This window comes from Leopardus geoffroyi, chromosome B4 (assembly GCF_018350155.1).
Source record: "Leopardus geoffroyi isolate Oge1 chromosome B4, O.geoffroyi_Oge1_pat1.0, whole genome shotgun sequence".
NCBI classification, from domain to species: Eukaryota; Metazoa; Chordata; class Mammalia; order Carnivora; family Felidae; genus Leopardus; species Leopardus geoffroyi.
The window spans coordinates 96,238,240-96,254,047 of NC_059341.1; positions in this window are offsets into that span (position 1 = coordinate 96,238,240).

A 15,808-nucleotide genomic window follows, 5' to 3' on the forward strand; every position below is an offset into this window, starting at 1 on the left:
AGGTATACAAATAAAACCACTTTAAAGAAAGGTTTGGCAGTTTTCTAAAGCTGAATATTACATTTCCTATAACCCAATTACTTCCTACCTAGGCACACACTGAACAGAAGTTCCTGCTTATGCTCACCAAAAGACAGGCACTAAAATATTCCTAGCAATACTATTTGCAGAGATCAAGATCCAGAAGCCATCCAAAGGTTCTTCAATAAATGGAATGGATAAATTGTGGTATAGTCCTGTAATGGAATTCTGTCAGTGATGGAACGAACAGTCCTTGACTATATGCCACAATATGAATGAGCCTCCTAAGTGGTGAACACTACATGATCTCATTTATGCAAAGTACGAAAGTTGACCAAGTGGTTTAAGGTACTAGAAGGCAATGTAGTGGTCACCCTTGGGGGGTCATGACTAAAGAAAAGCCCAAGGGGAAGTTGTTCTTTGTTCTAAGTGCTGCTTCAATAAGCTGTACAGTTATGATTTGTGTGCTTTTTGTGAACATGTTATACTCCAATAAAAAGTTTTTTAAGGTGCTCAGACTGTTTTTACCATCAAGTCTTATTCTAGGAATTTAACCTAGGAAATGACAAATTACAATACAATTCAGATATAAATCTTGTAAGGACAGTCATTATGACATTAATTTAAATTGAGAAACAAAACAAAACTAAATGGCAAATAGTGGCAAATAGTAGGAAATGTGTTTAAAATTGTGGATATGTTTAAAAATTAAATTTTTCTAGCTATTTAAAAATATATTTGAGATAAATATTTATTACACATAAATTATTTTGAGATTAAAAAATGAAAAGAGTTAGGCTATGTGAGTTTGCTGGATATGTCCCAATTATGGGCATCAGGGCCACTGCCTCTCATGCCCCTGGAGCACTGTTGACATTTGTATCCTACGTGAAAGGCAATCCCAGCAGCTATGAAAAGCATAACCAGCCTAATTGTGCATGACCACCCTTCCAAGCATCTACCAAAATGTTTTTATTCATCTGTCTGATGAAATCACAGGCATTCTTATTTCCCTCTTTGTAAATTTTCTACACTTTCTGAAATTTCTGTAATGAAAATGTGTTACTTCTTTTTTAAATAAAAAAAGTTCAAACAGTACAAATTCCAACACACTCACTTCAATTGTTATACAAGAAAGCTAGAAACTATAATTCCATTATTTATTATTTTTCACCAATTCTATTCACTGGTGCTTATCACAAAGAGTGAAGGAAAATTTATTCTTTACCTCTTGAAACCTATGATCAAAGTCAACCAACAATAATGCAATGGATGTGTGGCTATCAAGTAGAAACATACAGGAAAATGGATGTTAGACATAGAAGCTATGCCTAACAAATACATTTTTACAAACATCACTCCTCTTGGTAGAACCCTCCACATTCTTCAATACTTAGTTTTAGCTCCAAACTCCTTTATGAAGAACTTCTGGGTCATGCCAGAGCAAATGAGCTGCCCTCCCTTCTCTAACTTTTTCAGTTTTTAGCAAATTCTACATAAGCTGTCTTCCTAATTAGATGGTAAACTTTTTGAGAGCAGGAAGGGCCAAGGTGCATTTTTACTTCTGAGTAACTTTTTCCTTTCCCCACTGAAGCTGCCCTAATTCTCTGTATTACAAATAAAATATCTATTAGTGCTCAATAAATATACAGTTCATTTGGTGAATCACAATGAAGTCTTCTATTAACCCTAACTGGTTAAGGAGGAGATCATGAGCTCCATAGGAAGGAATGGATGTAAAGAGATAATCAGGATCAGTTCTCACCACTTCTAAAATGAATGTTTGAACATAGCAGGACCAAGAATACAGACCATCCACTTAAACCGTTTCAGAGAGAGTCCAGTCCTCCCATGGGCAAAGAGGGCCAAATATTGTGGGAAGCTCTTGAAAGACTGTGTGGGCAGCTCCTGCACCCCCACGCCCTTCGACCCAGCCAGCAGGTGGAAGGGAGTGACTTCCAATGGAGAGGGTCCAGCCATGGACACTGTGTTATCGCTCTTCTCTCACAGCCACTCCAGCCAGATTTATCATCGAATGATAGTCTTAAAGAAGATCAAAGCTAAATTCTCAAGTAAAATATGTATTCAGGAATTAGAGTCTGTGTGAAGTCACTGTAACTAAAAATTCTGAACATTATGATTAACAGAGGCAGGAAAAAATGCAAACCATGACTAAAGTCTCTTTGACAAGTAAATTTCAGGGAAGAGTTTTAGGAAAACAAACAAGATCAGGTGTTCACTGGTCAGAACAATCGTATACATAATGGAAGAAGTTCCACGGCTGAAACTGGGCTCTAGAAGTGGGGATGGGACAGAGGTAGAAAAGGAGTGGGGAGTTTGAAAAGAGGTACAACATGAGGGCAGGCCATCAGACCAGAAAGTTCCCAGGCCTTAAATACTAGGGTTGTCTAGTACCTTTTCTATCTGATCCAGGCTTCAGTTCACCCGCTCTGTTTCTCTCAAGTTCCCTGGGTTGTTCTACAACTAAGATATCAATTTGCATGTGTCGGATAAACCCAACCAATGTGGGAAATCTAAGAGAATAGAGAGAAAAGATTTTATAATATCCATAGGTCAAGGTCACCATCTTTGCACTTTTCTATTTTAGAAAAGAGAATTTCAACATGGTTTTGCTTGTATTTCCTCACTGAAACAGCTAGTTAAAATAGAAACTCATATGCGTTTTTTTTTTCTTTTATGGTCGTTTCATTGATCAAAGTTTAGTTCCTCTTCCACTCAAAATAAAGCCAGCTGTCCTTAAAATCTTTATCATTTGCAGTTCTGCAAGTGACCCCCAGTGAACCAGTTAGTGAGTACAGATGGAGAACTGGAAGAGAAAGGGTGTGGGTTTATAAAAGTGTCTCCTGGGTTTTAACTAGCCTCAGGCTACAATAAAATGTTAATGAAAATATATTAGAAGAAACAGTCAGAGACAACAATGATTAACCACATGAAACACCCCTGAATTATTTAAAACAATGCCTCCCCACCCTCCATCATTACACCTGCACAGGGAGAACAGGTCAGATGGAAAAGATCTCATAGCATTGCCTGAAGGTCAAGGTTCTAGGGCAAACCACAGAGAGCAAAAAAATTCCAGAGGACAGGATGTAACATCTGCCTGAGGTCTGATTTGGGGAGGTTATAGTAAACATATTCCGCTGGATCCTGTCTGCAAATCCATGTTCCAATGCCTTCTGAATAAGAAGTGTTTCGAGGATGGCTAGGGCAATGCAGTCTCTGCTGAAGATGTGGTGTAGACAGTTTACGTGTTAGTAAGCCTAACCAAAATAATAAGAGCTAGTTTACACTTATTCTGCTTTTTTTTCCACAAAAAAAAGCATTTCTGTGCTTCATGCTCTATTCGCCACCATACTGAATGCAATCTAACGTGTCACATTTTGAGAAACTGATTTTGGAAAGAGTCTCATTTGAATGAAATGGAATGAAATGTTTTTGTAGTGCAGATGAGAAAAGTAAGATGCTCTTTCGAATGTTCTCAGGCCCTGGTCTGTCACATCCACAGGTCTTAAATTCCACCAAATTCTTCATGGGACAGAGTGACATTTGCTTTCCTAACCACAGAAGAAGAAACTCTGAAGCCGAAAAACTGTCCCCAGGGACACAAAGTACTGGTAAAGCAACATGGCAACACGCATAATGCAAAAAAACAGGTTAAATTTAGTGATGGATGAACATCAAATGATTTCTAGCTCTGTTTCAACTTAGATACTTATTCCAAGCATGTCGAAATGATATAAACCTTGTGAGCCTACATAACTGAGCTTAAAAATCTTTCTTTTCTGGAGCAGTTTGTCCTCACAACATCCCCCCCGGGCTCCCACCCGCCGGTACTTCTCCCTTCCCTCTCTTTGCCTCTTTGCATAGAAGAATCCGGAATGAAAAGCCAAGGAATACACAAATATGAAAACAAACCTTGCAGAGTTTATAAATATGGTTCTGTCTGTTAGGCTAAAGAAGGACTCTGGTTTTGTTCACTTAACTTTGCCTGCATCACCTAAACCTGATTCTCCTCATGCCACACAGGACAGGGAGCCAACATGCCAAAAATTCCCCATGGTCTTCGAAACATAATTTATGGATAATGAAAAAATATGTCCTCAACTTGGTTATAATGGCAATTTGCTTTCAAATTTTTAAAAGTTTGATTATTCTATTTTTCTAATACTTCAATAATGTATGTAAGAACACATATGTTTGTCCCTATCAAGTGTCACGCAAAAGACAAAAACTTTGGAACCAGTAGGCCTCCCTGAGATACCAGATTTGCCACTCAGTCTCTTTAAAGTGTTGCCTTCAATACTTTGGAAGAATATTAACTGTCTGATGCCCTTGAAGTTAAAATAAGAAAGTGGAAAGGGGCACCTGGCTGGCCCAGTCGGTGGAGTGTGTGACTCTTGATCTCAAGTCATGGTTCGAGCCCCATGTTGGGTGTAGAGTTTAGTTAAAAATAAATAAATAAATAAATAAATAAATAAATAAATAAGAAAGTAGAAAGAGTCACACCTGAAACTTCTAAAGAAAGTAAGAAAATTGTCATGTCGAATTTCAATATAAAGAAGGAAAGACGGAGTGGCTCTGGGATTTGTCCCAGAGTCATGGTCACTGGAAGACCTAGACAAAACCTTTGGAATTCTAGCCCTGTGCTCTCATTCAGTTCCTGATGTCAATGTTTTGAAATGTGCCGGGAGAAATGTTTACTCAATAACTCTTCACATGCCAAAAATGCTACCTAGCAAGAACAGGATCAGAACCAGAAGGAAGAATGGTGAATAAAAAACACAAAACACTGCCATATACCTGAAATTAATATAATATTGTATGTTAGCTATACTTCAATTAAAAAAGAAAGAAAAGATAATAAAATGGAGATCAAAAACAGAAAACAAATCTTTGGACAATCTAAAGCAAGGACTCTAACCTCATGCATTTTTCTTAAAAGAGAATCCTTAAGCCTTTCTTAAGACTATTTACCTTTCCTTTATATAGCAGTCTAACAACATTAATATGATTTGCGGACCTGTAATCAATCAGAAAAGGAAAAAGGGACCACTAGACAATAATGACAATAAATGACATTTATTGTTGAATGCATTAACATTGATGCCAGGGGCAAATTTGAGGCTCAGATATGCCCTGTATGAATTTAGATAACATTACCGCTGGTATCTAGCAGAACCCGAAAATTTTCATTGTGCAGAAATATGTCATGGGAAGAACAAGGGCTGTACATAATTAAAAATTGGACATATGCAGCCAACCATGTTAGATAGAATGAGAGAGGGATGCCACAGTATTCAAGTTACCTAGAGCCCCTGAATAAAAAAAAAAAAAAAATCACCATCATTTTAAAAGGAAGTCCAGAAACTGGACATGATGTATAGAAAAAAAAAAAAGTTGTTCTGGGGTAAAGCATAACACCTGGACTTAAGTCCCTCCATCCCATCACTGAAAGAGTATAATTTCGGGACTCCTAGCAACTCTGCTATAAGGAACACCAAGAGGGGGATGCTAGCCAAAGAGAGAAAGTTAAGAGCCTGAGACCCAGAGGCCCGTGGACCTACTACTACTCAAAGTAGTAGTATTGGAAAGAGCATCCTCAAAGGATCTATTTTATTGTTTGCCTCCTTCCAGTAGAATATTCCAGGAGAGAAGGAACTTTTGTCTATTTTGTTTACTGAGATAGCCCAGGATCATAGAAGAGTGCTTGGAAAATAGTAGGTGTTGATGATTTTGATGGGTGAATCAGTCAACAGACTTGTGCACAAAGTGCAGGCACTGAGTAGATCCCCAGCAATCAGCACGAGAGAAAGTGAGAGCAGCTAGAGCAGAGGAATGATAGAAGCTCGGAAAGCTGTGAATTTCCCTCTGAGGGAAAGAGCGGAGATCCTGTCACTTGACAAGTGGGGGCTGTTGATTCAGCAGAACTGAACACAAATGGGTAGGACGTCTTTGTTTAAGCACCACTAACTCATGGGATCCAGGGGATGGTCAAGTTATGAGTGCGAATAGTTCTATCAAACAGCTCTACGTGTATCAAAAGTTCTTGAGGTCATTACTTCATAGAAATGAAATTTAAAAAAAAATTGTTTATTTTTTTAGAGAGAGAGAGAGAGACAGAGTGTGAGCTGGTGAAGGAGCAGAGAGAGAGGGAGACACAGAACCCGAAGCAGTTTCCAGGCTCTGAGCTGTCAGCACAGAGCCCAACACGGGGCTCGAACTCATCCACGAGACCACCACCCAAGCCGAAGTCAGGCACTCAACCAACCAAGCCACAGAAGCACCCCCATAGAAATGAAATTTTAAAGAAAATGTTCCTGATGCTACCTTGAGGTACCAAAAAAAAATCTGTTATGTTCATTATGCTTTGGGAAAATCCATAATATATTTTAGAACTATTTTCCTCAAAAGTATCTAAAATATCAAGATCGTGAGGCTAGGTTAAGTTATCTGGGAATCTATGCTCTGTAAGACATCTCAACCATAGGCAATGGAGTAGTAACAATGGAGAATCACAGGATCAGTGCTCTGCCTCAGTCACACCAGGTATGATGCCTCCTGATTCGAGATGAACAGGGGTCTGGCATCACAATAGTGAAGATCAAAGCAGTCAATTCATTTTTTCCAACTTTGAGCACTTCACCGAAAAGGAACTTACAAATCTAGTACAAATAAATCTGTTCCGTATCAGTCCAGAATAATTATCCAAGCTCAAACCCAGTTCAGTTGGCCAATTATTTTATCTCAGTTATATTTACATTAACCTTATCAAAATCATCTCTCAAGATTTGGCTTAAGGGCTGCCAAATGAATAATAATAATTTTTAAAAAGTAACAACTTCATGTCAAATCCCACCTTTACCAGCCCTAGAGTGCTAAAAAGAACCTTCAGTATGTTACTGGATGTTGACTTCTATTGTTTTAATTAACAAGTCAATATGGGAGTCTTCCTGCTCTCTCTCTTCTCACAATCTCAGAGGTGCGTTCCCCTGAAAACAGACATATATACTGCCTCATTTTGGCATGATATAAATAAAAGAACTTGGTATGGAATCACTGATCTACCAACCCTCATGAGGGTTTTAATTTTTGAAGATTAACAAATCTGAGTAGGTATATTCATAACCTAAGCCAGATGTACTTTGCGATGCAGATTTTTCAGATTTTGAAAAGGCAATATGGCTCATATACTGAGCATCAGGTAGCCTCCCCTGGAAAGTCTGAGGAAACACCCAGACATATGATCTTGTCAGTGAAACTTATAAATAAATAAAGATTATCAATAGCCCCACATCAATTTAGGACAAGTTTTGTGCTCAAATGAATTCTGGAAAAAACAATTTTCTCTCAAGAACTCTTTGGATTTGGGAGTTGGGGCTAATGGGTGGTAGACTGGAGTGGGAGTAGTGTTAGAGTGTGAGAAGAGAACAAGGAAAGAGAATTCACGTTATTTTAACACTCTGCCATCTAGAGAAGAAGCTATTTTTGCATTTCTAATAGTTAATAGATTCTTTTGAGGGTTGATCCTTTCTAATTGAGACCTCACTGTCACATCTTCAAAAGGATCATTTGAAGTAGACAGCACGTGTATGTGCTTCCAGTGTAGACCCTATAGTAATTTACTGCTTCCAAACTCCATCCAGTTCCTTTTAAAATGTTCACAGTTTCAGAATTCAGTCCTGCTTAAGTCTGAAATAGCAGTCCACCTGGCTCCATTTATCCCCCTTTCATATTAAGGACAATGTAACCCAAAACCCTTATCTTCAACCTTGAAACATTTCACACAGACCATTTGGGAAATTTATTGTCATCTTAAAAAGACTTGTCTTTTTCATTCAGCATACCCCACTACAAAAACCAGCTCAGTACCTGTCGGCCATCTGGTCTCTTTGTACACACCAGGCCAAAATTTCCAGATTTCCTCCTTGGAATTTGCTCTGTAGAAGACAAATCCGATTAGGTGAAAAATAATGCTGGAAGAGTTACAAGCCATTATTCTGAGCACAAATGACATTTTCTTTAATAAGTGTTCCCAGTCTAAATAAGCTTTGAACTTCGTATCTGCCTGGGTGCTGGGGTATGTTTGCAATAGTCATGTCGCCAACATGACGACACCTCTGGCTGAGACCCAGATATTTCTAATCAGCAGAGCTGTAGTGTGTGAAACGGCTTCAAATGGTCCTTCCTTTACCATGTCAGAAATTTCCAGAAACCCAAGTTAGTGATTCTAGCACAGAGCAGAGAAAATTGAACCAAGCTTTGTTGCGTCATAACAGCCAATATGTACCAATAATTTGAAATCTAACAGGCTTTGTAGCAACAAATAGGAAAAGATTTACTTTTTGAGAATATATAGGATTGTATGGCAGTGACAGCACGTAGGGTGAAAGCTCAGGGGTCTAAGTAAGGCATTTTAGTAGTTTAGGAATGATTGCCCTTTCTTCCAGGTCATGGCTTTTCAACCCTACCTGCACATTAGACTCAGCTGAAATACATTTTATTTTATTTTATTTTATTTTATTTTATTTTATTTTATTTTATTTTAACATACCAATGCTCCACTTCATAGCAGACATTAAACCAGAAACTCTAGGAGTGCATTTGAGACATCTTTCTTTTTAACAGTTCTCTAGATGATTCAAATGTGCAGTCAAATTTGATAACAGCTGCTCTGAGCCATTCATTGATTCATTTGATCAATCATTCAACAAATATATACTGAGTATCAGCTATGTCCTGGGACTATTCTAAACGCTTGGGACTCAGAAGAAACATCTTCAGAGTGACTGGAAGATAGGCATCAAGGGTCACAGCTGATGTGGGACAGAGTGCAAGAGCTGGGTCATGCATAACCTTGAAGGACTTTGGATTTCATTCTAACCAATTGACAGCCATGGTGGTGGGTGGGGGAGTATCAAGCAGAGAAGTCACATGATCTGATTTATATTTTTAAAATAACATTTGGCTGCTCTTTGGAGAATACCATTAAAATTAAATCAAGTCCAAGGGCAGAGCAAAACAAGTTTAGTGAGCAAGACAATGGAAACTATTGGACAATTGCTTTTATTATTGCCCTTGTCTCAGACCCCAACAGAGTGGTATGCCTGCTGTTTTAGAAAGTCATCATTCCTCCAGGCCATGTTTGGATGAATTACTCTGGCAGCGACCCACTTAGTGACCTCCCAATGTTTGGAGGAGACTGCATGTGACTTCCTCTGCTACTAGACAGAACTCGCTTTCAGAGCACAGCACACATTTCTCAGTGTGATTATGCATGACTGACTGCTTCCCAGCTTAGGCATTCATGTAGTGATAGGAGTATAAAAAGAATAACAAGCAATGACTCTTCCCAGCTGAGACACAGATGCACCATGTAGAAATAGCAAGTTTGCTATGGGCTGTCAAACAGGTGCTAACATCTACAACCAGGGAGAAAGCTATGGTCTCTAACAAGGCTATGGGCTCTCTATCCTGTTTAGAAGATTATTGAAATAAGGTCTTATGTCTTTCTCATACATTATAATGCAAGTATTTTCCCTGTGGCATGGATTTGTGGGTCATACAAACATGATATAAGTCAAGGCCGATGAATTAACGAACCCAATTTACGTTGTGTTCTCAACCAGATCACAACTGGGAATCAGAGCATCACTTAGAGAATAGGAAAAAAGTAGAGACAACAGAACCTGGAAAACACAACCTGCTCTGGTAACACCTTTTATTTGCCATTGCACTCCTTTCTCTTAAGTTGAGACTGTTCTGAAGTGTGCTCCAAGCTAAATAGTGCAGTCAAGGCCAAGAGTCAGTGAAAGACTCAAAAAGGCTCCTGCATAAATGGGTACAAAGGCAAATGCACCACATTTAGGTTTGGGTCCCACCATTTAGATCCATCAATTCATAAATTTTGGCCAGCATTTGAAAACAGGCAAAAGGATTTTTATAAGCTGATGTCACTGAAATAACATGCACAAAATAATCTTACTTTGAATCAGAAAATCAGTAACTGCTAAACCCCATTTCTCAAGGAGTCACTGTGTTTACAATGCAAGTTTCAATGACACAAATTTCCTGGGAAAGACAATTTTCTCTTAAAGCAGAATAAAAAGAAAATGAAAAAATCATTTGAGATGAGGCAAACTCTACCACAAAGTTATATTAAATGTAAGCATATTTAGTCTGGAAAATTCATACATTGCCATCTACTGACAGATAATAATAACTTTAGTTGGAAATTTACTTATATTTAAAATGATGATCCCAGTTGGTAATGTAAATGAATCAATTAGTCAACAGTGATTCGATGGGCACCTATTCTAGGCACAGGGATAGAAGATAAGATCGAAGTGTTTCTGCGCATGGAGATTTTGTCGAGCTGAGTGCCCACTTGCTCGGTTGCTTCTGTTTCCTGGCCCTTGTCACTAACCAAGGCAATGCATTTAGTTGTTTATTGTCATACTCCTCAGCTATGTTCAAGGAGGAACTGACTTATTTATGCTGTGTCACCAGATACCCAGCTCATAGCTGCCTTTCCATAAATATCTGCTAAATAATGAGTGAATCAATAAGCTGAAAATCACATAATTTGTAAAATACAGAACCCAAACTCAAACCCTGATCCATCGGACTGCAGAACTCATGCCCTTCGGTTATATTCTTCCATAACGTGCACGACTTCTTTAATTACGATGCCCCTACATTGGAAACAACCTACATTTTCTACAATAAGGGTGCCCTTTTAAGTGAATGATAGAACCAATGAAATAAAGTTTTCAAATTACCTTAAATGATGCTGGCAATTGCTGATTACATAATTTTTAGAAAGAAAAAAAAAACCCAGGATATGATATTGTATATATAGCATGAGCAAAATTACTACAGGATATATGTCAAAGCAAGGATTGGAGGCAAATGCATGAAAATGTTTAGACTAGTTCACTCTGGATAATAAGACCGTGGTAACTTTGCTTTCTTTTTTTTTTTTTTTTTTTTTTACTTTTGTAAAACACTATTTTCCAAGTGTTCCAGTAAGGACACACAACCACTTATAACCATAAAAAGATAATTTTGACGCTTAAGAGATATTTTTAGTGGGATATTAGAGCAAAAATGGTGTGGTAGGTAGGGAGAATTTCACTAGCAAAGAAACAGAGGAAGAGATTTCCAGAAAATTAGTTCAGCTGGTCCTGACTCACTGTGTAAGGAGGTAGTAAAGAGACACTCTTTACCAAAGGCATTTTGGAGCTTGATTATAGGAAACCTTTCAGGCTGAGTTTGGGCTTCCTCTCCAAGTAATAGGAAGCCATCTAGGGTATTTGAGTTGACAGGAAAGTGCTACTGAATGCTCAAAGCCTAAGTAATTGTGAGAAAAGTGACACAACCCGAACATTGATTAACCTCCATGTTCATTATTCCCCCTTGCTGACATGTCTTTAACTTTAGCATTCTGTAATTATATCTTAAAGATTCACACAAGAACACATTTACTTGCCAAAAGGCTCTTTGCTGACAAATGTTGCCACTGCAAACGTGCAGTGTCCCTTGTGCCAATGCCTTTGAGGAGACTGGTAATCTTAGAAGTACAACAAACAAAAGATTTTTTTTTCAAGTTATAGGTTCAATCAGGCATTAGTTTGCTCTATTTCTATTTGCTCCTTATGAAATAAATTTATAACAGGGAACTGGGATACAATATAGGAATATACTTATTGTTGAATATTGAGTATTTCTGGTGAAAATTTGTCAGATTTTTAATGCGGGCATGTTCCTTTTTTTTTCTTTTTTTCTTTTTTTTTTTGCTTTTTGTTTTAACATGAATTTTTTTGGTTTTCTTGCACTATATCTAGAATCCAATTAGCCAGGAGCGTCATAAGATGGTAATAGACATGCTCCTGTTATTATGGATTCTTACAAAATCATTGGACTGATTAATCAAACTTTTCTTCTTCTTCTTCTTCTTCTTCTTCTTCTTCTTCTTCTTCTTTCCTCTTTTGCAGAGATAAACATCCATAGGAATTTAAAATCCAAGCATATAATAATTCTCTTTTCTAAGCAGGGATTCAGAAGCCTCACGAAAATAGTTCTGAGTTTTTTCACTCTGAAAAGGAAATACGTACATGTACTAACTTGTATAAAACCTGTCTTTCCACTTGTTCTGCCATTAAACCTCATTCTCACTCTTCCCTATCTGGTTTGCATGTCACTTAATTTTGGGAGGCCAAAGGTGTTAGAATTCTTTTGGTTTCAAGTGAAAGAAATGCAGCTCAAACTGGCTGAAGGGGGGCAGGGGAAGCCCAGTTTGTATAATTAAAAAGTCAGAGGGTGTTTGACTTACATTCTACAAAGCTTAACAACTCCCGCAGAAAAATTGCATCTTTTATCCAACAGCTCGGCTCCTTCAGGGAACCGTAGGTTTGTCTTTCACAGGACTGACTTGGGTATTTTGTCCTTCTCTGAACCCATCACTGAGCCTGGGCATGTAATGCTCTAATTGGTCAGAGGGAATCCTCTCTTGGCAGCCAGGTAGAAGATCCATTCTAAGCAGAGAAAATAACAAGAAAGAAGGACAAAGACTTACAATCAAAGGAAGGTGGAGTTTCTGGGGAATTACAAAGCACAGCATTCAGGAAAAATATTTGGAAAGGAGGAAAACATCGAGATGAGGCAGCAGAGAGAGTTAGAGAGAGACTACTGGATAATGAAGGACCTGGAATGTCCTACTCAGGGCTTGGAGTTCATCCTGAAACCAGGAGGGTAGCAACTGAAGAATTTAAAGCAAGAAAGTGGGATCATATTTGTATTATTAGGGTAGCTCATTCTGAAAGCCAGATGAAAGGTGGATTGGAAGGAGGAAAAGTCTACATATTTTTTAACCTATGTTAAAATACTTATACTATTAAGGATGTAATAGTATACTTAATAGTATAAGTATTTTAATATACTGGGTATATTGAATATATTAATAATATTAACAATATTAATAATAATGTATTAATATATTTAATATATCTGGTATTGCCACTATGGAAAGCAGTATGGAGTTTTCTCAAAAAATAAGAAATAGAACTATCATATGACCCAGGAATCCCACTTGTAGGATTATACCCCAAAGAAGTGAAAACATTAAGTCAGAAAAATACCTGCAGTCCCAGGTATTTTTAATACTGGTAAGTTATTTTCATAAATTTTTATTATAGTATATTATATTATTATTTTAAAATAGTAAGGTATGTTTATAAATAATAGTGCATTATTTATAGTAACCAAGACATAGAAATAACTTAAGTGTCCCTTGATGGATGAATGGATAAAGAAACTGTGATATATATACACAATGGAATATTGGCCAGCCATCAAAAATAAGGAAATTCTATCATTTGTGATATGGATGGGCCTTGCAGGCATTATGCTAAGCAAAATAAGTCAGGCAGAGAAAGACAAATACTATTCGATCTCACTTGTATATGGAATCTTAAAAAAAGAAATTCATGCAAAAGAGATCAGACTTGTGGTTACTAGAAATTTACTAGAAACCCGAGATGGCGGTGGGGGAGGAGGGGATTGGAAGAAGGTGGTCAAAAGGTACAAACCTTCAGTTATAAAGTAACAAATACTAGGGCTGTAATGTACAATATGATGACTACAGCTAACACTGCTACATGATACAGAGAAAAGTTTTGAAGAGACTAGTAGATTCTAAGTTTGTATCATAAGGAGAAGTTGTTTTCCCTTTCTTTTTATTGTATCTATGTGAGACAATGGATGTTAACTAAACCTATTGTGGCAGACATTTCCCAATATATGCAAATAACATCATCATGTTGTACACCTTCAAATTACACAGTGATGTATGTCGTTATTTCTCAGGAAAACTGGAAAAAATTGTAAGCCAATGTTCACGAGCTTTCTCTATTTTCTCTACTAACTGTCAGCTCCACTAGGGCAGGGCCAATTTTTTTTTCATCTTTATAGCCCTAATCTGTCACTGTAAATCCTTGATGAAACTCATTAAAATAAAAGAAAGTGACTTTTCAATGAAACGACCATACGTTTTTCACATAAATCAGATCTGAAAGGTGAAGATATTACTGCAAATTCTAAGCTTCTGGAAAAAAAAAACCCATAAAAATATTAATCTTCTTTTTAAGTTTATTTTGAGGGGCACCTGGGTGGCTCAGTTGTTTAAGCTTCTGACTTCGGCTCAGGTCATGACCTCGTGGTTTGGGGGTTCGAGCCCAGCGTCGGACTCTGTGCTGATAGCTCAGAGCCTGGAGCCTGCTTCAGATTTTGTGTCTCCCTCTCTCTGCCCCTCCCCCGCTCACACTCTGTCTTTCTCTGTCTCTCAAAAAATAAACATCAAAAAAATAAAGTTGTTTTTGTTTTTGTTTTTTTTTTGAGAGAGAGAGAGAGGGGGAAGAATAGAGAGAAAGGGAGAGAGAGAGAATCCCAAGCAGTCTCCACACTGTCAGGCCAGAGCCTGATGCGGGTATCAAATTCATGAACTGTGAGATCATGGCCTGAGCCGAAATCAAGAGTCGGACACTTAGCCAACTGAGCTACCCAGGTGCCCCATAAAAATATTAATCTTAGATTGGTTTCTAGACATTAAAATGTACTGAACTTAAGCCTTACACAAAATTTTTTTGCTGGGTTGAAAAGTTGTCTTTGCTCTAGAAAGAATATTATACTTATGTGGATCCTGAGAAACTTAAGATCATGGGAGAGGGGAAGGAAAAAAAAATAGAGGGAGGGGGACAAACCATAAGAGACTCTCTTAAAAACTGAGAATAAACTAAGGGTTGAAGGGGGGTGGGAGGGAGGGGAAAGTGGGTGATGGGCATTGAGGGGGGCACCTGTTGGGATGAGCACTGGGTGTTGTATGGAAACCAATTTGACAATAAATTTCATATAAAAAAAAAAAGAAAGAGTATTATACATTTAGTAGCCCATGCTCTATTTTATCTTCTTCATTTCATGCTCTACACCACAAATAGGCAGTTTTTTACTGTAAAAGATCAAAAAGTAATTATTTTAGCCTTTGTGTGCCACATGGTCTCTATTGCACCTACTCAAATCTGCCATTTAGCAAAAAAGCAGCCATAAACCATTCATAAATGAATGCAGTTGTGTTCCAATGAAACTTTATTCATGAACACTGAAATTCAAATATTATACAGTTTCGCATATCACAAAATATTACTCTTCTTTATTCTTTTACCAACCATTTAAAGTGTAGAAACCATTCTTAGCTCACAGGCCATACAAAAATGGGTGGCTCAGTTGGTTGAGCGACCAACTTGATTTCAGCTCAGGTCATGATCTCTTGGTTGGTGGGTTCAAGCCCCATGCTATAAGTGTGGAGCCTGCTTGGGATTCTCTCTCTCCTTGTTCTCTGTCCCTCCCCCCACTGGCATGTGCACACGTTCTCTCTCTCTCTCTCTCTCTCTCTCAAAATAAATAAACTTTTTAAAGTTTTTTCTTTTAAGTTTATTTATTTATTTATTTATTTTGAGATAGACAGAGGGAGTGAGTGAGGGAGGGGAAGGGAGAGAGGGAAAGGGAGAATCCAAGCTGGCTCCACACTATCAGGGCAGAACCTGATGCGGGTCTGGAACTCACAAACCGTGAGATCATGACCTGAGCCAAAACCAAGAGTTGGACGCTTAACCGACTAAGCCACCCAGGTGCCCCAACTTTTTAAAGTTTTTTAAAAAGGATGACAGCAGCTGGATTTGACCTGCAGGCTGTAGTTAGTTGCCTATGCTTGCTC